General features: G+C 45.6%; 1 protein-coding gene across 1 annotated transcript in view; it reads right to left on the reverse strand.

Annotated features, from left to right (window-relative positions):
• Nucleotides 1–13965: 13965 nt before the first annotated feature.
• b4galnt3b (beta-1,4-N-acetyl-galactosaminyl transferase 3b) overlaps nt 13966–23614 on the reverse strand; it is a 241886-nt gene continuing 232237 nt past the window's right edge. Inside the window, exon 21 of the transcript XR_013580218.1 lies at nt 13966–14586. The gene's annotated coding sequence lies outside the window, so the exon portion shown is untranslated. The remainder of the gene's footprint in view (nt 14587–23614) is intronic.

Here is a 23614-nt window from a genome sequence, read left to right on the forward strand (position 1 = left end):
GTTGGGCTGAATGGTTTGTTTCCATGCTGGATACACTATGTAATGCTACGTAATTAATAAGGTCAAAGGTGAATGGGCCATTTGCTGAGGCAAATTTTCTCTTAATGTCCCACATGGCTAAGCCCTCCTGTGCCATCCAGGAGCCCTGTTAATCCCTATTAACTCGGAATTAAATCTATCATGGAAAGGGAGGTGGATTTAGGGTTAAACACTTGCTTAATGCCAAGGGTTGTGTCCTAGCCAGAAGACAGGAAGGAATATATATCTACATCAACCTGGCCACTTCATAAAATTATTATTTTGATTTTAAAAATGGACAAGGCTTTACCCTGACTAGCCATGACTCATACCAGAGGAATTTCTAACCTTCAGAAGCCAGCTGGGACCTTTATCTTTAAAGCTATCTTTAAAGAGGCGCTAATGCCCTCTGCGACTGGCAACAATCAAATTGCAAAGAAATGCACTAATCTCCTTTATATTTCTAAGGCACAGCTCCGGCCAACAGAGACGGCATACTTGCAAAGGACAAAAGGATACTGACTCCTCTATTAAACACCTCAGGATTCCAGACCTGGGAAAATACATCCTTTGTCCAACACCCAGGTCACATGACCTCCCCAAACCTACTAGAACCTGGAATATTACTGTGTGGAACTGAACCCAGGCAGCCCACCATTTCATCATCTAACAGGTAGCAGCAGAAAGAGCTCTGCCCTGGTCAATTGCCTAGCCCTCTTCTACAATGTGAACTACTGGAACATTGCAACTTCTGTATCTGTGCGTTCAAGGCTAATTCATCTCTACGTGCCTTCTCCCATCATGGAAGACCTCCCTCTGGGAAAGACAGATCACCCTGCAACAGTCAGCCTGCTATCCTCTGAAGGAATATGCCATTGGACTTTTGATTCTGGACTCTGGACTCATGTAAAACCATAACCCCTATTTTTATCATGGCCTTGCCCTGTACCCCTTTCTTTCCCTCACCCCTCTTTTATTGTACGAGTGAAAAGAGGGTCGGACGTTGCAAAACCCCTTTCCTGTGTTTTGTGTGTATGTAAAATAAACCAACACTCCGATTTTACTCTATCTCGAGTTTGCTGTGGGTTATTAATAGAGGATTGGAACACTCCAAACTGAAGGGTTGGGAAAAATATGCCATCACTTTTAAGGGGGGAAATCAGAACATCAAAATTACGGACAGGTAGTGAGAGGAGAAATCAGGACTGTTTAGGTTAATTCCCCTTCATGTCTGTAACAGTTGGTTTCTAGGTAAAGGATTAAGAACAACCCAGTGAATAATTGCAAATAAATTAACCTGCAAAAGATTAAGGTGAGTTAGAATATATAAGGACAAAGATTAATCACTTAATAATTCCAAAACAGCATGATTGGATCAGGTTTTTAGATTCTTCATTTATTTCCAACAGTGCAGGGTTACAACCTAGTTCTGGCTTCTACCTGTTTTGTCATTCATCTGTTTCTGTGATTAATTTGAATTCCTTTCAATCCAAACAAATTTCTGTCCTAACAGCCTTTCAAATACACAAGTGTTAAGAGGATCGGAAAGAATTTGTTCTTTCAAACTGAATTGACTGACTTCATTAAAAAGCCATTATTAGTGGGTTTTTTCCCCAGCTATCTTCTGCATTCCTTTGTAAATTGGGATGGAATAGCCAGGTAACCTCACTTCTAAACCATCTCCAGTGCTCATCTGTATACATTCATGTGGGGACATTTTTGTGATCATCTCCATGGAGGTGAGGGGAGGGGAGTGGGGATGGGAAATGGCAGCATTTAGCACATCACACAGCAGTATTTTAGTGCTGCTATTTCCAGCATTTCTTCTTTTTATCTGAAATGTATCATTTACGTTTGATGTCTAAGTGCAGCAGATGATGTATCTGTTGTACACTTTGAATTCAGTTTAGCTTCATTGTATTTCAACACTGGGAAAAATAATTTGTTCTGACAGATAACTGTAACAACGTGCTGCATTGCTCATTGTATCATTACATCATCTCTGTGAGGCACTTTGTGACATACATCATCCTAGTGACATAGACCCTTCAATGAGAGTTCAGCAGGGGATTAATCCCCAAGAATCAACAGAGGCCTAGAGCACTGTGTATTTGGGCCAGGTGTGGTATATCAGTGAAAAAGTGACAGAATAGTAAAATACAACAGATCTTGGCTTGTAATAAGGAATTATATTCCTGAAATAGAAGGGCCACTAATTTAAGGCCCTCAGTTACCAGGACAGATTTAGAGACTTAGGGCACTTTACTTTGGAAAAGTGTGAACTCTGAGCAATATATTGAGACTCTCACTGTGACTTACTCCCAGAATTGTCACTGGTGTTCCACTGGCCCAAACATAGTTGTAGCTCAGCTGTCAGTGAGAGAACACATTTGGATTATTTCTTACTGTAGCTTCACATTAGCAGGGCTTCTATTGATGGTGTTGATGATAGGTAACTTAGAATCGCTCAGCATCATCACCAATAGCAGAGTTATCAATACTCAATATTCTGGAAGGCATTTTAACCATTGTAATTGTTCTGGGATCTTGTTTCAGGAGAGAGACTTAGACGTAAGGGGGGCTATTTAGCTCCTTTGTTTAGAGTGTGTGCTTAATAACAGCAATGGGCTGCATTCAATCCCTGTACTGGCAGAGGTAGTTCTTGGAACCTCCCTGTTCTACTTGCCCCATTGTGATATCATGACATCATTCAGGCATGATTAAAAACTCTCAGACAATGGGGACAGTACATGAAGATGGAGAAAGAGAGAGAGAGAGATCTTCATGCACTGTTCTCATAGAAACCAGAATGGCCCAGGTCTGTGGTTAGTGCAGTGATCTCACAGCAGCAAGAGTAGCATTACAGTTGAACTGAAGAGAGCGGAGGAAGAAATTCATCTAACACCCCTGCTCTGATTAGCACTGGAAACTTACACATGTGAGCACCAGATAAACCAATATCAGACTTAGATAGAATGAATATCATGTCAGTGTGCACTGTGCAAGATCAAAGATGAAGAATGGTCATTTGGAAAGCTGCCAGTGTCCAGGAAGTGTCCAGGAATCCCAGTGACAGGCGACACCTTCAGGGATGATAGTTGCAGGGAAAATGCATATATAACATTTTTTTTATATGTTTATACACAGGGTATGTCATTTGAGTGGTTGCAGGTGTTTAGGTACCCAGAAGAAAATATATTCTGTTAGTCATTCAATGTAATTAGTGTCTTTCCCAAACAGGAATTTGGCAGCTAACTGTATCATGGCACCAGTTTCCAATCTCGTAATCATAAAACTGATGGTCAAAATGTGCCATAAGAAAAACCTAGTGAGTGTTGGGTTGTGTGCGTCTGTCTTTTCTCTATTCATTTCATGGTGATGAAGCCCCCTGCTAGACATACAGCAACATCTGCCAGTCTCCAGCAGTTTCAGCCACATATCCATTTCAGCATTGAGGATTCAGTGTAGAGAAGAAAGTACATATCTCCTATGTACTTACAGTTTAATAAAGAGGGAGGAAGGATGTATAGACTTTGCAGGATTGGGAAAGAGGGACACAAAAGAGAAGTTTAAGCAAATCTGATAAGGTTCCTTTCTGCCATATCATAGTTCCCTGCAGTTGTTTTTATCTCTATAGGATCAAACAGAGAGGTCTTGCGGCACAGTGGTAGTGTCCCTAGCTCTGAGTTCAAGTCCCACTTAAGGACTTGATGGCCAAGAAAAGTGTGTGCATAATATGGCCGAACAGGTTGATTATCAGCCTGTAAATCCTTCCAACACACCTGATGGCAGGCGGTAAGAGTGGGAGAATTTCCTGGTCAGCTACACTGCAGAAGGCAATGGCAAACCATTGCAGTTCTTTGCCAAGCATAATCGTGGACCAATCCAATGGAAGTCCATGGACACCAATGCCCCTTGAGGGCATGGTACCTGGAAGATGATGAAACGCAAAACTAGCTATCCAGAATGGCAGAGATAATGTATAACATGGAGTTCAATGAGAATGTTGAGTTTGAAGGCACAGTAGTAAAACTCAGTTTATCTAGTTTTTAAAAGAAAGACATGCATTTATACAGTGCCTTTCATGATCACAGGACATCACAAAGAACTTTACAATCAATGACATGTTTTTTGAGGTGTAGTCACTGTTGTAATTTAGGAAATCTGTCAGCCAATTTACACACAGCAAGCTCCCAAACAGCAATGGCGACAATGATCAGATAATCTGTTTTGTGATTTTGATTGAGGGATAAAGATTTGCCAGGACACAGCAGATAACTCCCCTACTCTACTTCAAAATAGTGCCATTGAATCTATTACATTCACCTGAGAGGACAGACAGGCCCTTGGTTTAACATTTGATTCGAAAGATGGTATCTGCTGACTGTGCAGCATTCCCTCAGTACCCCAGTGGAGTGTCAGCCTTGATTTCTGTGTGCGAGTCCGGGAACAGCTTTCTAACTCAGAATTAAGAGTGCTACCAAATGAGCCACAGATGACACTTTAATAGACCATTAAATTATTACATGCCAAATCATTTATTTTCTTTCATTTATGATTTAGCACTAGTGTTTTTTTTCTCTCTCTCTCTCCTTAGAACCTTCTGTGCCATACTCCATTTCTTGGCAGAAGGCATTGTCAGGAAATCTGTTTGTCTGCCTCTGTTAATGTTGCACAAGGTGCTTGAGTGTGTCTGGAGGTGACTGTTTTCTAATCACTCATCTGGGAAAGCATGTCTGGGCAACACAGACAGCATCAAGAGCCCAACATATGGAGAGTGCGTAGTCATGACACTTTGTCCTCAATCTGTGCCACTCTATACTGAAACACCAATAAATAGATATTTCAAAACAAAATTGAAGGGTTTTAGTGTAACTGGCAAATATATAGCATTGTGTTCTGTGCAAATCAAAAGTTGCCAATGTAACTTTGGACACATGTTGTGAGTCATTGGCATATCAACCTCATTATTGCTTTTATTCAAAACTGTACTATATATCAACCAGAGTGCAGTGACATTATCCAACACTAAACAACCCAGAATAAATTATTATTCACTATTTCTGTGATCTGTGGCCTCATATTAAGACTCGTATGTTTTATCTCTAGTATTAACAGAAGTGACAGCTTGATCTCTTTAATAACAAACAAGTAAATGACTATGCATGATGTCAGACTGCAGTGTCAATTAATCGCTATCAGCAGCCAATATGTATCTTTGTTTTCAGATTAACTATTTGATTAGCGTTAGTTTCTGACTATTTTCTAAATTTGCATTTACAAATACATTGCTCTATGCACAATAAACTATTACTTTGATATATTTATTTGCAAATCAGCTTTTACTACAACAATGTTGGAGAAGGAAGGTGTTTACATTCAGATCCTTTCAAATGTCTCGCCTGTTCCATGTGGGAGCTCCAGGCACTTCCTGTGTCCTGGACAACTAGATGTGCAGGAAATGTCGTCAGCTGCAGGAGCTCAATCTCCGGGTTCTGGAGCTTGAGCAGCAGCTGCTGTCGCTGCAGCGCATCCATGAAGCTGAGAGCCATGTGGATAGCACATTTCTGGATGTGATCATCCCACAGCTTAAAGGAATGCAGGCAGAGAGGGAACGGGTGTTCACTGTGCAGTCAAGAAGGACCAGGCAAGTAGTGCAGGAGCTCCCAAGTTCATCTCACTCTCCAACCAGTATTCCATTCTTAATACTGATGAGAGTGAATGTTCCTCTGGTAAGTACAGCCAGAGCAAAGCCCACAGCACCACAGCTAGCTCAGCTATACAGAGGACCAGGAGGAAGAATGGGAACGCAATAGTGATAGGGGATTCTATATTTAGGGGGACAGGGTGTTTCTGCAGCTGTAGTAGGCAAGACTCCAAGCTGGGCTATTACCTCCCTGGTGCTAGGGTCAGAGCAGGTACAGAGCACTCTGAATGGGGGAATGTGAACAGCCAGAGGTTGGGGTCTATATCTGTACAAATGGCTTAGGATGAAAGAAAGGTGAAATCCTTCAGGTAGAGCTAGCTAAAAACACTTAAGTGGAGGAGTACCAATTTCAATGGGATGAGCTAGGAAGGAGAATAGCAAGCTGGACCTTGAAGGTAGAATTATTCCCTGTGTCATTCACGAGTGAGTGTAGAAATGGCAGAATGAAGCAAGTGAATGCATGGCTGGAGAGATGGTGGAGGAGGGAGGGTTTTGATTTCTGAGGTGTAGGTTCTGGGGGAGATGGGGCTTGTATAGGCCAGATGATTCAACTCATGGAACCAATGTCTTCATGTGTAGCTTTGCTAGTGCTGTTGGGGAGGGTTTAAATTAGCTTGGCAAGGGGATAGGGACCAGGACATAGCATTATAAAGATATTGAAGGGTAGCCAAGTTGTACTATTAGTAATAGAGTTAAACTACAGACACTTCTTGGGTGGAAATGTTAAGTTCGTTTAAAATATACTCAGCAGCAACTACACATGTGCATTAATCTCCAACTCTACACTGACTGCTGGAGGTAGCCTGTGCTACTCTCCTATTGGTTACCACAGATCATGTGATCTCTCCTAACAAGTATTATTCTTAAAAGGTACATCACACACTAAATAAAATCATCATTACTACAAAAGGAAAGAAAATTCACAAAGAAGTGAGAGAGACAGAAGAATAAGAAGTAGTAAGGTGGAGTCAGACTTAAAGGGAATTCAGTGAGCTCTAAGTTAGTTTTACAGGGCACATATGTAAATGCACAAAGTGTGGTAAATAATGTTGCTGAGCTGCATGCACAGATAGGCACATAGGAATATGATGTGACAATAACAGAGACCTGGCTCAAAAAAGGGCAGCTCCAGGTACTAAATATTCATGGATACAAGGCGTTCAGGAAAGATAGGGAAGTTAAGAAAGGAGGAGGGGTGGCAGTATTGATTAAGAAGAATATTGTAGTGCTGGAGAGACAAGATTCCTGGAGGAATCAGAATATATTTGATTACAGCTAAGAAACAATAGAGTTACCATTATACTACTAGATGCCATCAACTATTGGGAAAGATGTAGAGAAGCAAATTTGCAGGGAAATTACAGAGACCTGCAAAAAGTATAGAGTAGTGATAATGGGGAACTTCAATTATTCCACTATTGACTGGGACAGTAATAGTGTAAAGGGTAGAAAGAGGGAAGATTTTCTGAAGTGTTTACAGGACAATATTCTTGATCAGTATGTTTCCGGGCCAGAAAAGAAGGATGTTTCCAGGCCAGGTCAATCTGGTTCTGGGGAATGAGGTAGGCCAAGTGGATCAATGTCAGTAGGCTAGATTTAGGCAACAGTGATCATTGTATCATAAGGTTTAGATTAGATATGGAAAACAACAAGCAGCAATCTAGAATTAAAAACACTAGTGGAAGAGTACCAATTTCAGTGCGATCCCAGGTAAATTGAAATCAAAGATTAGCAGAAGAAACTGTAACAGAACAATGGGCTACCTTTATAGAGGAGGTAGTTCAGCTACAGTTGAAATTCATTGCCATGAGGGTGAAAGGTAGGGCAACCAAAGCCAAAACTCCTTGGATGATGACTTAGAGAAAGAGTGTGTATGGCAGATGTCTGCTGATAATGCAAGTGAAAGCCAGTTTGAATAGGCCCGAGAGGAAGTGAAAAAGGAAATGAGAGAGAAAAAGCGAGTATTAAAAGAGACTGGCAGCTAATATAACATGATTTCAAAAGTTTTCTATTGGCATATAATAAGAAAAGGATAGTAAGAGGTGGGGTGGGGCTGATTAGGGACCTAAAAGGGGATTTATGCATGGAAGCAGAGGGCATTGTTAAGGTATTAGATGACTACTTTGTATCTGTTTCTTCCAAGGAAGAGATGCTGCCTAAGGTAGTGAAAGAGGAGAGGGTTGATAAGGTAATGCGGTTGATGTGGTATTCATGGATTTCCTAATGGTGTTTGATAAAGTGCCACATAATAGGCTTGTCAGCAGTCCATGGAATAAAAGGGATAGTGGCAGCATGGATACAAAGCTGACTGAGTGACAGGAAATAGAGAGTGATGGTTTGGATTGGATTGAGAGTTTGGATTGGAACAAGCTTTTCATTGCAGTTCCCCAGGGGTCGGTAATAGGACCACGGCTTTTCTTGACATATATGACCTAGATTTGGGTGTCCATGAGACATTTTCATAATTTTCCGATATCAGATGTAGATGAACCGTGAGGAGGATAGTGACAGACTTCAAGAGAACATAGACAGACTGGTGGAATTAATTAATGTGACAGTTGAAATTTAATGCAGAGAAGTATGAAGTGGTGCATTTTGGTAGCAGGAATGAAGAGAGACAATATAAACTAAAGGGTTACAATTCTAAAGGGAGTGCAGGAACAGACAGACTTGGAGGTATATGTGCAGAAATAGTTTATGGTGGTAGGGCAGATTAAGAAGGCACACAGGATCCTGCACTTTATAAATAGAGGCATAGAGTATAAAAGCAAGGAAGATATGATGAACATTTATAAAACACTGGTTCAGGCTCAGCTGTTTTTTAATTTATTTACGGGATGTAGGTGTCGTGGGCTAGGGCAGCATTTATTGCTTATCCCTAATTGCCCTTGAGAAGGTGGTAGTGAGCTGCCTCCTTGAACTGCTGCAGTCCATGTAGGAACACCCACAATGCTATTAGGGAGGGAGCTCCAGGATTTTGACCTCGTGACAGTGAAGGAATGGCGATATATTTCCAAGTCAGGATGGTGAATGGCTTGGAGGTGAACTTCCAGGTGGTGGTGTTTCCATGTATCTGCTCCCCTTGCTCTTCTAGATGGGAACAGTCGTGGGTTTGGAAGGTGCTGCCTAAGGAGCCACAGTGAGTTTCGGCAGTGCATCTTGTAGATGGTATACACTGCTGCCACTGTTTGTCAGTGGTGGAATGAATATTTGTGGAAGGGGTGCCAATCAAGGGAGCTACTTTGTCCTGGATGGTGTTAAGCTTCTTGAGTGCTGTGGGAGCTGTACTCATCCAGAAAAGTGGAGAGTGTTCTATCACATTCCTGACTTGTGCCTTGTAGATGGTAGACAGACTTTGGAGAATCAGGAGGTGAGTTACTCACGGCTGAATTCCTAGTCTCTGACCTGGTCTTGTAGCCACAGTACTGATATGGTTAGTCCAATTCAGTTTCTGGTCAACGGTAACTCCCAGGATGTTGATAGTGGAGGATTCAGTGATGGTAATGCCATGGAATTGATTCGCTCTTGTTGGAATGGTCATTGCCTGGCACTTGTGTGGCATGAATGTAACTTGCCACTTATCAGCCCAAGCCTGGATACTGTCCAGGTCTTGCTGCATTTGGACATGGACTGCTTCAGGAGTTGCAGATGGTGCTGAACATTGCGCAATCATCAGTGAATATTCCTTATGATGGAAGGAAAGTTATTGATGGGAAGGTTTTTTTCCCACACAAAGCTGATTTATTTTACTTTATCTAGAATATTAACACCTGTAACTGGGCAGGAGTTTATTGATAAAGCAGCTGAAGATGGTTGGGCCTTGGACATTACCCTGAGGAACTCCTGCAGTGATGTCCTGGAACTGTGATGACTGACCTCCAACAACCATAACCGTCTTCCTTTGTGTTAGGTATAACTCCAACCAGTGAAGAGTTTTCCCTTTGATTCCCATTTACTCGAGTTTTGCTAGGGCTCCTTGATGCCACACTTGGTCAATTGCTGCCTTGATGTCAAGGGCAGTCACTCTCACCTCACCTCGGGAGTTCAGCTCTTTTGTCCATGTTTGAACCAAGGCTGTAATGAGGTCAGGAGCTGAGTGACCCTGGTGGAATCCAAACTGGGCATCAGTGAGCAGGTTATTGCTAAGCAAGTGTCGCTTGATAGCACTGTTGATGACCCCTTCCATTACTTTACTGATGATCGAGAATAGGCTGATGGGACAGTAATTGGCCAGGTTGGATTTGTCCTGCTTTTTGAAGACAGGACATACCTGCTCAATTTTCCACATAGCCGGGTAGATGCCAGTATTGTAGCTGTACTGGAACAGCTTGGCTAGAGGCAAGGCAAGTTCTGGAGCACAAGTCTTCAGTACTGTTGCTCGAAAACTGTCAGGACCTATAGCCTTTGCAGTATCCAGTGCCTTCAACCATTTCTTGATATCACATGGACTGAATTGAATTGGCTGAAGACAGGCAGCTATGATGCTGGGAACCTCTGGAGGAGACCGAGATGGATAATCCACTCAGCACTTCTGACTCAAGAAGCTTCCACGTTATCTTTTGCATTGATGTGCTGGGCTCCCCCATCATTGAGGATGGGGATATTTGTGGAGCCTCCTCCTCCAGTGAGTTGCTTAATTGTCCACCATCATTCACGACTGGATGTGGCAGGGCTGCAGAGCTTAGATCTGATCTGTTGGCTGTGGAATCACTTAGCTCGGTCTATCACTTGCTGCTTATGCTGGTTGGCATGCAAGTAGTCCTGTGTTATAGCTTCACCAGGATGACACCTCATTTTTAGGTATGCCTGATGCTGCTCCTGACATGCCCTCCTGCACTCTTCATTGAACCAGGCTTGGTGGTAATGGTAAAGTGCGGGAGATGCCAGGCCATGAGGCTACCAATTGTGGTTGAATATAATTCTGCTGCTGCTGGTCCATAGTGCCTCATGAATGCCCAATCTTGAGTTGCTAGATCTGTTTGAAATCTATCCCATTTAGCACAGTGGTAGTGACACACAACACAATGGAGGATATCCTCAATGTGAAGACAGGACTTTGTCTACACACAGACAGTGCAGTGGTCAGTCCTACCGATACTGTCATGGACAGATGCATCTGCAGCAGGCAGGTTGGTGAGGATGAGGTCAAGTATGTTTTTCCCTCTTGTTGGTTCCCTCACCACCTGCTGCAGACCCAGTCTAGCAGCTATGTCATTTAGGATTCAGCCAGCTCAGTCTGTGGTGGTGCTGCCGAGCCACTCTTGGCGATAGAGACTGAAGTTCCCCCACGCAGAGTACATTCTGCGCCCTTGTCACCCTCGGTGCTTCCTTCAAGTGGTGTTCAACATGGAGGAGCACTGATTCATCAGCTGCGGGGTTGGTGGGGGGGGGGGTAGCGGTACATGGTAATCAGCAGGCAGTTTCCTTGCCCATGTTTGACCTGAGCCATGAGACTTCATGGGGGCCAGAGCTGATGTCGAGGGCTCCCAGGGCAACTCCCTCCCAACTGTATACCACTGTGCCATCACCTGTGCTGGGTCTGTCCTGCCGGTGGGACAGGACAGGGATGGTGATGCCTGGGACATGATCTGTAAGGTATGATTCCGTATGAAAAGTAGGGAGGTCATGTTGGAGTTGTATAGAACCTTTGTGAGGCCACAGTTGGAGTACTGTGTGCAGTTCTGGTCGTCACATCATAGGAAGGATGTGATTGCACTGGAGGGGGTGCAGAGGAGATTCACCAGGATGCTGCCTGGGATGAAACATTTAAGTTATGAAGAGAGGTTGGATAGACTTGGGTTGTTTTCGTTGGAGCAGAGAAGACTGAGGGGCAACCTGATCGAGGTGTACAAGATTATGAGGGGCATGGACAGGGTGGATAGGGAGCAGCTGTTCCCCTTAGTTGAAGGGTCAGTCACAAGGGGACATAAGTTCAAGGTGAGAGGCAGAAGGTTTAGCGGGGATGTGAGGAAAAACCTTTTTACCCAGAGACGGTCTGGAATGCACTGCCTGGGAGGGTGGTGGAGGCGGGTTGCCTCACATCCTTTAAAAAGTCCCTGGATGAGCACTTGGTACGTCATAACATTCAAGGCTATGGGCCAAGTGCTGGTAAATGGGATTAGGTAGGTAGGTCAGGTGTTTCTCACGTGACAGTGAAGACTCAAACGGCCGAAGGACCTCTTCTGCACTGTGTGATTCTGTGAGTATGACTATGTCAGGCTGTTGCTTGACTATCTGTGAGACAGCTCTCCCAATTTTGGCACAATCCCCCAGTTGTTAGGAAGGAGCACTTTGCAGGGCAGGGTCAACAGGGCTGAGTTTGCCATTGTCAATGCTGTGTGTTCGGTCCGGTTTCATTTCTTTTTATTGACTTTTTAGTGGGTTGATATAACTGAGTGGCTTGCTAGGCCATTTCAGAGGACATTTAAAAATCAACCACATTGCTGTGGATCTGGACTCACACGTAGGCCAGACCAGGTGAGGATGGCAGCTTTCCTTCCCTAAAGGACATTAGTGAACCAGATGGGCTTTTACCACAATCAACAATGGTTTCGTGGTCATCATTTGGCTTTTAATTCCAGATGTTTATTGAATTCAAATTCCACCATCTGCCATGGTGGGATTCAAACCCGGGTCCCCAGAACATTGCCCTGGGTCTCTGGATTATTACCAGTCCAATGAAAGTACCATTACACCATCGTGTCCAACACTGGGCTCCACACTTTGGTAGGAAAGATGTGAAGGAGGGTGCAGAACTGATCTACAAGAATAACTCCAGAGATGAGGGACTTCAGTTATGTGGATAGACTGGAGAAGCTGCGGTTGTTCTTCTTAGAGAAGAGAAGGTTGAGAGGAGATTTGATAGAGCTGTAAAATGAGAAACAGAGGATACCAATTTAAGGTGATTACCAAAGAACCCATGGGGTCATGCAGCAAGTGATTAGGATCTGGAATGCACTACCTAAGTGTGGTGGAGGCAGATACAATCATGGCTCTCAAAAGGGAATTGGATAAGCATCTGAAAAGAAAAGTATTTGCTGGGCTATAGAAAACAGCCGGGGGTCTGAGGCTAGCTGAGTTGCTCTTGCAGCGAGCTGGCAAAGGCTGAATGGTCCTTTCCTCTGCTGTAACCATTCTATGACTCTAAAGTTCCTCGCGTTGACACAGAAGTAGTACCTAAAGTAATGGATGAAAGATGCCCACTGACCAAAATATCTTAAATACAAATGCAACTTATTAAATTGAGAACCAAATGTATGCATCACTAAACCTGAGACCTATGCAATAGAATGTGCATTCTAAATCAAATGGGGAGTGCTTCTGTGGTTCAGTTAGTAGCACTCTTGCTGAGTCAGGAGGCTGTAGGTTCAATCCCCACTCCAGAGACTGGAGCACAAGATCTAGGATGACACTCCTGTGGAGTACTAAGGAAAATGCTATCCTGTCAGAGGTGTCATTTTTCAGATGAGACTTTAAATTGCTTTCTCAAGTGGATGTAAAAGATCCTGTGGTACAGCTCAAAATGAATGTCTGCAAATGATTGTAATATTCATTGTTTGTATTAATGCACCTCGTGATACATGTTGTAAAAGTTGAACCTGATTGTACTTTTGTGATGGTGATTTTGAAATGGTTTGGAATGTTCTTGAAGATATTTTATGAATAAAGTATATTTTTGCAAAAAAAAGGTAAAAGATCCTGTGATGCCATTTCAAAGAGGGTAAAGGGAGTTATCTCCTGGCCAATATTTATCCTTCAATCGACATCACGAAAACCAATTATCTGGTCGTGATCACATTGCTGTTTGTGGGAGCTTGCTGTGTGCAAATTAACTGCCATATTTCCTAAATTACGACACTGAATACAAAAGTACTTCATTGGCTGTAATGTGCTATGGGATGTCCTACGGTCGGGAAAAGTGCGATATAAATGCAGGTCTTAGAATATAGCAAGAATGCCCTTCTTAAGAGTACAGAACACAGTTCATCAATCCAACAATTGATTATCAGGTGTAATTTCAAGCAGTGGCTCTATTTAACTATTATGTTTGATGTGTTCTTATAGATCAACCCTAAAGTCAACTGTGTTGGCTGTCAGTTTAAGTTTGGACAATGCAGGGAGTAAATAAATTGAAGTGTGAACTTTGAAATGAGTTTCCATCAGCGTTGGTATTACTCAAAGTGATATTTGTTCAGAAAACAAGTCACATTACAGCTGCCAGCATTGCAGATGCTAAAAACTTGGTTAAATTCTCCTTTAATACAAATCACTTTCCAACCACCTACAACTTAGTTGACACAAGAATTAGGCTTGTGTAGCATACAGCAGAATTCTGCAGCAGTAGGAGTGTTATTTGTCTTAAGCATTATGATATATTCAAAATAACATGGCTACGGATTTACGCATCTTGTTCCCTCCTAATCTCATCTGTGCTTTCAGCCAAAGTGTGGTCTTCACCACAGAGAGGGGTGAGGCTCCTGAGGATTATCCTGCTCCTTCTAGGGATCATTGAGAAGCATTGGCAGAGGCTGCAGCAAGTCATACACCTGCCGTCCTGTGCCATGTGTTCTGTGGCAATAAAATAATTTGTCTTTCATTCTTTATATATGTTCATGTTTCAGATGATATTCCTTCATTACCAAGGAATGTTGCAGAATAAGGCACACTGCAGATAATTTGACATTTTTTCAAGACTGCTATGTCAAGTATGTTGGTTGTGTTTGTAAACACCTGATTTTTTTTGTCTGGTGGTGCTGAACATCAGCTGCTTCTGCATCTAAGTTCTTCAGAATTCTGCGTATTGCACATCCGATGTTTTATCCCAGCTTCTGCTTCAGTTTCAAGAAAACCGTCCCCTTCATCTACAGTAAGAAAGGTTACAAATTAATATAACCTTAGGGAAAGGCGGAGAATACAATGTACACGAATGAGAAAAAGGGAACGGAGATAGGAGAGGATAAATTAACTGAAGTAATGGACCTGGGGTACAATCTGACCGAGGGATAAGGAAAAAGACAGAGAGTCTGACAGAGGAGTAGGACAAATTAAAGAAATTGACTTAGGTAAGAGGAAGAGGAACTACAGTTAGTACTCCAGATTCTTGCCAGAGACCAACATGCATTGAAATTCATAGCAACCCCTCTATTAAAAGCTGTTTTTTTTAAATAATTACTTAAAATGTAATGATCCTGTCATCCAGGATTAAGACCTTTGATTCTGAATGTGAAGCCTGGCTCAGAATTGACTACAGATAAATTTTGACAGATAAATCTGAGCCAATCTGCTTTATGGGTATTTCTTAGATGTCCAGGGAAACAGGACATTTTCAAGTTATTTATTATCTTACCTCACATCAATTAGGTTTCCAAGTGCTTAAATTTAAGCATGGATGAGCTTGTGACCTGTAACTGACCTGCCAAGTGCAAAAAGGATGATTTCCAGGAGGAACTTTCATGAAAGGGAGTAATTTACAAATATACTAAAGCCAAATGAATGGTCAGGTGAATTACAGAAATGTTTTTGGTTCTGACTTGTGTTTTGCACTGCTACAAACTAATATCATCTGTGGAATTTATCTCATGCCCATATGAAGATAGAATTTGTACTTGCTGTTTGTTAGTCCTTTGTTACCATTTCACTTTCTATTGAATATTTATATATGGATACTGGTGCCACTGATGTCTCCTCCCTAGTTTCCTTGATAATCCACAAGTACAGTCCATCTGAACTTGTGATCTTGTTTTCCTGAAGTGTGTCTAGCAGCCCCTTTCTTTCTATCCTAACTGTTGTAACATTCATCTATACTTTGGCTGTTATCATTTCCTCTTTGTTGGTCTCCTCAGTGAGAACTGAGTAAAATGTCTATCAATTGGGATGCCCCAATTTTAGGGCACAGGGGCAGGGGTCATGACTCGTGACATTCCTGTACCCGTTCAGATCGAGGTGGAAAATGCTTCATATGCTGGTTGCGGTCTGACTCCAGAGGGTTACTTCAAACTGCTTTATTTAAACTATGTACACTATATACAAGGTGAGCTACAGGGTACGGACATCTGTCTTGAGTACAGGCTATTCCATCTGCCCTACAGAGTCTCTAGCACATGACTACTGATGTCACTGTTACATCGTGATATACATCACTCATTACCATAACTATTTGATTAACTCATTATACAATAGACAACATGCAAAATTTGTTTACTCACCTCATCTGAATGATTGTGGTGCCAGCACGTGTACATCCAGTGCTGCTCTCCGCTCCAGAATGCTGAGATTGAGCTCTGCACACAGCAGGATCCCCATCAGCATTGTTAGCAGACCAGGTAGTCTTCTTAAAGGCAGGCTGCCTCTTAAAGGGAAGCTGGACAAAAATATTGCTACAATGGAAATTCTTGCAAACTGAATACCAGTAAAACAGAGGGATCCGTGGTGGTGGCTGTGATGGTTGAGTCAATAGTGGTGCAAGTGGGTAAGAGGGAGATGCCATGGTACTACATGGGGGGAGGCAGGGGGTGGCAGTAGGATACCCCCAAGGTGTCCAGAAGAGAGTGGGAGTAGATGACCAGGAAGATCAATTCCTGGAGTCTGGATGTGAGGACTTAGCAGCAGTGCCACAAGAGGTCTAAAGACTTTCCACAGGTGGTCACCTGATATCTACCCACTGCTTCAGCAACTTCTCAAAATGCTCAATACAGCACACCCCTGTCACTCACCCAGCAACACTCAGTGACACTCAGGGAATCATGCCTAACATCCAGATATCACGCCTCACCCTCACACACCTCCCAATGCTGCCAGCCCCACACCCACCTTTCACTGCCTCCACATACCTCCATTGAGCTATGGCAGGCACATTACCAAACACAGTGCTATGGAGACGTTTTGCTTTCTCTCTTACAGGACAAGGTGGCACTCAACAGAGGGAGCACAGCAGAACTGGCAGGGAGAAGGACACCTGCATTTCCTAAGCCCCAGGGAGGACATGTTTCTCTGGATCATGTCAACTGTGATGACGCCCATAGCATCCAGCATCCTTGAGAGCATTGAGAATAATGGTTGTTCCTGTCTTATGCCCCTTCCCAATTCCCAGCTCACCCCATCCTGCTATCTGGCATGATGAGCAAGTTGCCGATGGTGTGACCATGGAGCTCTTGCTTCCCACCCTCTTTCTCCCTTCCACCAACCTCACCACAACACCATGCTCCTGTTTTCAGACACCCAAGAACTGCCACCTGCCCAGCCACAGGACTCTTATGAGGAGGAAAGAGAGCAAAAGCACAATAGTGATGAAGAGGCCCCATCACTTGACCTGACACTCACACCCACCAGCTCAGATACTGGCACTGCAGTTACCTTGAATAGTGTAGAGTTCGGATCAGTTCCTGGAGAGTTACCGAACATGAGTGAGCTGTAACCAAGCAAAGAGTAAAGAATGGATTATTTGCCAGATCCCTGGAGGGCAAGATGACAGACAAGTATGAGATGCTGGGCACATTGGCTGTGCTGTGAGACAGCCTCCCATCAGTGTTGAGCTGGAGGAGTCCGGCTCCAACTTGGCAGAGGGCATGGCACAGGGCTTTCTCTTTCTCTGCAGGCAGGGCCAGCGTAAGGGTATTTGTCACCCTAGATGAACTTTCAGCCTGGCGCCACCCCCCATATTCCGGGAGACATCGATGGAGGTGATATCACAGAAAGCCAGCAGAAGTGACGTCATGGAAAGGTGGCAAGGCCCGAGCGGGTTCTGAGAGGAAGCAAGGCCCGGGATCCTGGGGATGGGCATCAAGAGCAGATTAACGTGGAGATTCACAGTCTCCACATTGGGAGCTCAAAATCCCTGCTATGCGAACAGACCAGAGTAATGAGCGGGCTGTGGGTTAAAGCTCTGCTCTTTAACTTCCAGTCACAGTCATTCACAGAAATAATGCAAGAACATTTGCAGTAAACCTTAAAAACAAATCACTGACCTGATCAGAAGTGAAGTGATCTGAGCCCCTGCTTGTTCCCATCACAGTTGGACTAACGCTTGCTGCTCACACCCGATCCTTCAATGAAATTCCAACCCCACCAATGCCATTGCAGCCTGCCAAAACCTCAGCCAATCGGAGTCCTCCTGGTGTTTGATTCCTGGTTTAGGGAGGTGTGAATTTGATTGGGCGACACGGTGCTGGATGTGATGTCACCACGTGGCAATGTCTCATGGTGATGGGAGTTGGAGTTTCTTTCCCCTTGGTTGCTGATTATGGGGCAGATTTGTTTAAAATTTTTTTTAAAAAGCCAGCAGGTTTTGCCGACCCCCCAAATCTTACCACCCTAGGCGAGCACCTAATTCACCTTGTGGTAGCCCCTGCTCTGTCTGCAGCCTTTATCTCCCTGTCGTGTTGCAGAAGCAGAGACACAGCCATTGCTACACCCATACCTCTTGCAGCCTTTGGGTGGATTCATCCCAGATTTGCGCAAAGTGCTGTAGCAGTAGGGGAAAACCGGCTGCAGTGGTGGGTTTTCATGCTGTAGCGTCCCATTCTCGGCAGGTCCCGCCTCATTAATAATGCATTCCTGGGAAACACACCAGGTTGCTGGTGCGGTGGTTTCTGATTCACCCGCCCGCTGTCACCTCAGGTCTTCAGTAATCCAGGCACCAGGTTTAAAGGGCGCCCCTGCACAGAGCTAGCACTCTCTAAGGCATTGAAAGCTGCTGAAAGGTCATCAGGGAGGAAACATACTGCCCTTAGAGTTAGCGACACCTCCCTCGTGCGCCTACTGGACACAGTGGAGGCCCACTGCGAAGCCCCCACCCCCGCTCTGGGCGAAGGCCAGCAAGTAAGGTCACCAATCCAGCATGGGAACCGGTGGCAGCGGTGGTCAGCGCCAATGCCCTGCAAGAGAGGACAGCCACCCAGTGCTAAAAGAAGATGAATGATCTCCTCCGTTCCGCCAGGGCAAGTCACTCTTCTCATCACTCTTAACTCACACAGTCACAAACCCATCAAATATCCACAGAGATCTCACTCACTGCCAGTTCAAGGTACATCATCATTCGCTCTCTCATACATGCCTTTATCTGCCCTGTGGATCGTATCCTCATCCTGTCCATGGCACCACTCACCCCCCCAGGCACACTCCAGGCATCCTTTTCATTTGGCCTGGCAGGCGTCCTGCCTTACACTGTCTCCATCTGTATTCATGCAGGACAAGCTGGCACACAACAAAATGGAGAGGTCGCAGGCTGGTGGAGGAACGCTCAACATCAAGGTCCTCACAGACTTTGAAAATAGGGTCATCCAGCTGGCCGGCGATGATCTGGACCGTTCCTGTGCTGACAGTGAGGTCAGTGGTGCTCAACCATGTGAGGATTCAACATCCATCAGACAACCATCCTGTGAGTCAGTTCTCCTGTTCCGCAGTCCCCTGCCATCCACTAATTGTCTCTCCTTGCTATCACTGGCACATCTGGGAAGCAGCTGAGGGGGTCCACGAGCCAGGTCTTCGAGTCAAGCCCCGAAGACACCTTGGAAGAAGAATCCAATGACACCCTAATTGAAGACCCATCACAGTGTTCACCCATACCCTCCACCAGCGCAGAGACACACAGCTCAGTAGGACCTAGTTCTAGGGTAGCCTCAGGATCACAACCTGGTGAGCACATTACACTGTTTGATCCACAGCAGGCAGCGACAGGAATTTCCCAGGTTTCTGGCACTTGGAGGACTGTGGAGGCCAGAAATCTGCTGAGTCCGTGTCAGATGAGGAGCCTCTGGACTTGATCATACCTCAGTTGCTGGAGCTGCAAAAGCAAGCTCAGGAACATCCACTGCAATCCTCAGATTACCAGGCGTGATGGAAGAGTCCATGTGCCTTCAGTCTGAGGTGTTAGCGCCAGCATGCCTACACTGGTAGGATGGCGGCCGCCATGGAGACATTGGTCCAGGACATTAGTCCTACGCGGGCTGAACACCATCACTGACGCCATCGTTGGCCTCGAACAGCGTCAACGCGGGAGGAGTGCTGGGCAGCTCGATCTCACTCCAGCTTCCCCTTCTCCTCAAGGAGTCAACCAGGGGCCCTTGGGCACCCATAGGGAGGAGGATCAGCAAATGCACACCCCTGGGCCATCTACCCAGGTGACACCGGGAGTGTCCCGCCCATCTGAATCCCCTCTTCCTGTGACCCCAGCAGCTCCAGCTCCACAGGTCGAGGAGGGTTCCACTGCCACAGAGCAGGATGCCTAAAGCAGGCCGGAGCCCTCCAGGTCTTGGCCCTCCAGAGGATGCCCGTCAAGGTTATCACAGACAGTAGCTGTAGCAGTCAGCAGGCTGCCTCCACCTCCGCTATGGATGTCCGGGGAGTGCCAAGACGTAGCGGTAGGATTAGAAAGGTTAAGAAAATGTAGTTGCGCAACCTGGGCATGGGCGTTAATCACTTGTATGTAACGTTCACTATTGTAAATAAACTCCCAATGACGTATCCTTGCCTATGGCTCCTTGTTATGATGAGCAGTGTCTGTGTTACTCAGATGTGAAACTTTGGTTCCTGCACAAGATAAAGGCGGGTGTCTCAGTCCAGGGCCTCTTCCCTGTGCAGTGTGTAACCTTCAGACCAAAGCAATGGTCTGGCTTCACACTCACTAGACACATTACTGATGCCTGCACCTCGATGGTGCTTGTCATTGCTGCCAGAATGTCGTGGGCACAGAGTTCCATCATTCTCTCTGTGTGCTCTCAGCACCTTTGAGGTGGGGCTGGCCCCCATCTCTTCAGCATCTGTGACTGGTGGTGCTGTGCTCCTGAAGGTGTCAGGTGCTGAAGGCTGACAAAGGATCAGGTGCATTTAAAGTTCCATGGCTGTGTCTCCATGATATGACCCTGATCACAGAGCACAAGCGAGCTACCCTCAGCCAGACAGGAGTCAGACATTCACAGAGGCAATGTGAAGATCTATGGAGTGTCCTCACTGCATGTTATCATCATCCTCCTGGAATCTAGCAACTATTAGAGCCTCCACTGCGTATCTATGACATGAGCCTGAGCACTGAGGGTGTGTGTGCTGCCATCAGCCACACAGGAGACAAACGTTCACAGGTTCAAGGGGAGGATGTCAGGACTGTCCTCACTAGCCCTAGCCATCATCCTCCAAGAATCTTGCAGCTATGAGGGCCTCTCAAGTGCGCCTGCCTCGTCTGGCCAGTGCAATAGCTTCATCGCCGGTATCCTCACCTTCAAGGACCTCATTATCGTCATCCCCTTCAACACCCTCCTCATTGGAGGACACATGCAGCTCCTCCATCTCCTCCTCAGCCAGGTCACCCCCTCTTTGCAGTGCCTGGCTGTGGAGTGCACAGCAAGCGAGGATGGTGCTCGACACCCTCTGGGGAACGTATTGCAGAGCCCCACCAGAATTGTCGAGGCATCGGAATCACACTTTCAAAATGCCTATGGTTTGCTCGACTAAAGTCCGGGTCACAACATGAGCCTCGTTATACCGTCGCTCTGCTGCAGTCTGAGGGTGCTGCACGGGCGTCATCAGCCACGCCCTCTGTAGGTAGCCCTTGTCCCAAAGGGTCCAACCCTGCAGCCTCTCTGGACCCTGGAAGATGTCAGGGGTCTGAGACCTGCTAAGGATGTAGGAGTTGTGGACGCTTCCTAGGAATCATGTGCATACCTGTAGGATGTGTTTGTGGTGGTTGCACACCAGCTGAACATTCTGCAAGTGGAAGCCCTTGTGGATGACGTAGTTGCTTGTTGCCACAGAGATCTAAGGGCCATGTGAGTGCAGTCGATGGCATCCTGCACCTGTGGAAAACCAGAGATCTGCACAAATCCCAGCGCTCTTGCTTTCTGCTTTCCTGATCCCAGTTGGTATGCACAAACTTCTGTGCCTTTGTGAAGATGGAGTCTGTTATCTGTTGGATACACTTGTGTGTGGAGGCTTGCGAGATCCTGCATACGTCACCTGTGGAGCCCTGGAAGGAGCCATTCGCCGTAGAAATTGAGCGCTGCAGTCAGTTTCAGTGGATGCCCTCCATGTCCCTGTGGTGCCAAATCCTCCAGCAGGTGACAGATGTTCCCTAGTCTTCAGTGACACTGGTTCTCAGTCATCTGCAGGAATGACAAGTGCTGCCTATAGACCCTGGGTCTAGTGAGGTGCCTACGAGTGATGGCTCTCGGTGGATCTTCTGCTGCGAGCGCAGTAGGCCCTGTTACCCCTTCATCTTGAGGGAGGTGCTCCTCCCTTTGCCGAGCCAGGCACCTCCACCTCCCTCTTCTGCTTCTCTGGTCCCTGTAAGCCATGAGGTATACCACTAAATCATCAGGCTCCATGATCCTGATGTCCTCCTGTAGGATCAAAGAGAGACGCCTGAGTTAGCATAGGTGTAATAAGAGCCTCTTTTGGTTAAATCTGAAGGCCCCTTAATGCAGGCCTGAGAGTGCTAGCCACCACTTGGATGGCCAATGTGTAGTGCGTTCATTGGCTGTCCGAAACCCCACCCACCTCTGTCCGACTCCACTTGACCGATTGACAGGAGCTTTGGTCATTGGTGTGCATGCTTGCTCTCAGCTCAGGCACAGGCATTCTCTTAATACACACTGCAAGGCTGCACTGTTAGCTTGAACCATGATGGATTCTGGTCAAAACCTTAATGAAGACATTGAAAGGAGCTGTGAGCACCTCCACCACTGACTGCTCCATGGCAACCTTTCCCAAGGGGATTGTACAACTTGCCCAGTCGGTCAATTGCTCTGCTGCTCCCTAAAACGCACATTAATTTTCAGTCTGCGCCCGAGACGTGAAAAGTTCTGGAGCATCTGGTGGCACATGCCTGCTTTTGCACTGTTTGTCAATGGAACTGCAGCTGAATGGTCTCAGCTACAGAAGAATGCTCACTTTTGACAAGCTTTTCCCTTATCTCCCCTCCCCTGCCAGTGGTATGTGCTTGAGAATTTCCTTCAGTCTGTCTGTGCTGCCTTGCACCGCCTTCCCCTGCCCCCCAGGTCTGCCCCACACTGGAGCCCTTGCCCCGGTACTGCACTGAAAGCCAGCTGGGAAAAAGCGACTTGCCTGAGTGAATGTGCGGCGCCTCTTCCTTGATGTCCTACAGGCGATGCTTGTGAGTGCTGCGCAAGATTGTGTGTACTCATCTCCGAGTTCCCCTTGAAGTTCAGCTTGCCAGGTGCATGGCTTTTAAAGGCAGTCATCAAGCATGACGTTCTGAAGTCACACTGACGTGGGCTGTAAATTTGACATAGGCGTTTATTCCAGTGAGCAGGGCTTATAATTAGATGCAAAGGTATTAAAGTAACGTTCCTGATGTGCGGCGGTGGGAAATGTTGCCCGCCATTGGTGGGTGGAGCAGACGATCGCAAACCTGTTTCACGACGACTTAAAAATGATTTTTGACCTTCTCGCCATGATGTCATCGTCCCTCGCCTGATGCCAATGGGGCTGGAAAATTCCGGCCTTTGTGAGCACGGGTCACCCACTCCTCTACCATCTCTATGTATAAGGCAATACTCTCTGACAAATGCAAGAACTCACCAAAACACCTCCAAAAACACATGAGTATTTTCAGGTACTTTGCAATAGAAAAAGTTCGGAAAATGTATCTTACTTGTAATCAGGGTGCCTGGCCCTTTAAATCATGCCACTGCAGGGCCCACACTTTTTTTTTTGCTTGCTCAAATTGGGATCCTGAGGTGTGGACTGTGTGATGTCAGGATAGTGCCAAATCAAAGCCTTCTGGTGAATGAAGAGGATGTCCATGTGTGCGTCCGTATCCTCCAGCAATGTCACAAGGTTGCACAGGAAGCAGATAGCGGCACATCCTGTCCCCCGAGAAACGAAGGTAGGCGTCATTTAGCACTACTTCTGCAACTGAATATTTTTGCCCAGGGTATC

Source organism: Cetorhinus maximus, chromosome 22 (assembly GCF_964194155.1).
Source record: "Cetorhinus maximus chromosome 22, sCetMax3.hap1.1, whole genome shotgun sequence".
Taxonomy (NCBI): Eukaryota; Metazoa; Chordata; class Chondrichthyes; order Lamniformes; family Cetorhinidae; genus Cetorhinus; species Cetorhinus maximus.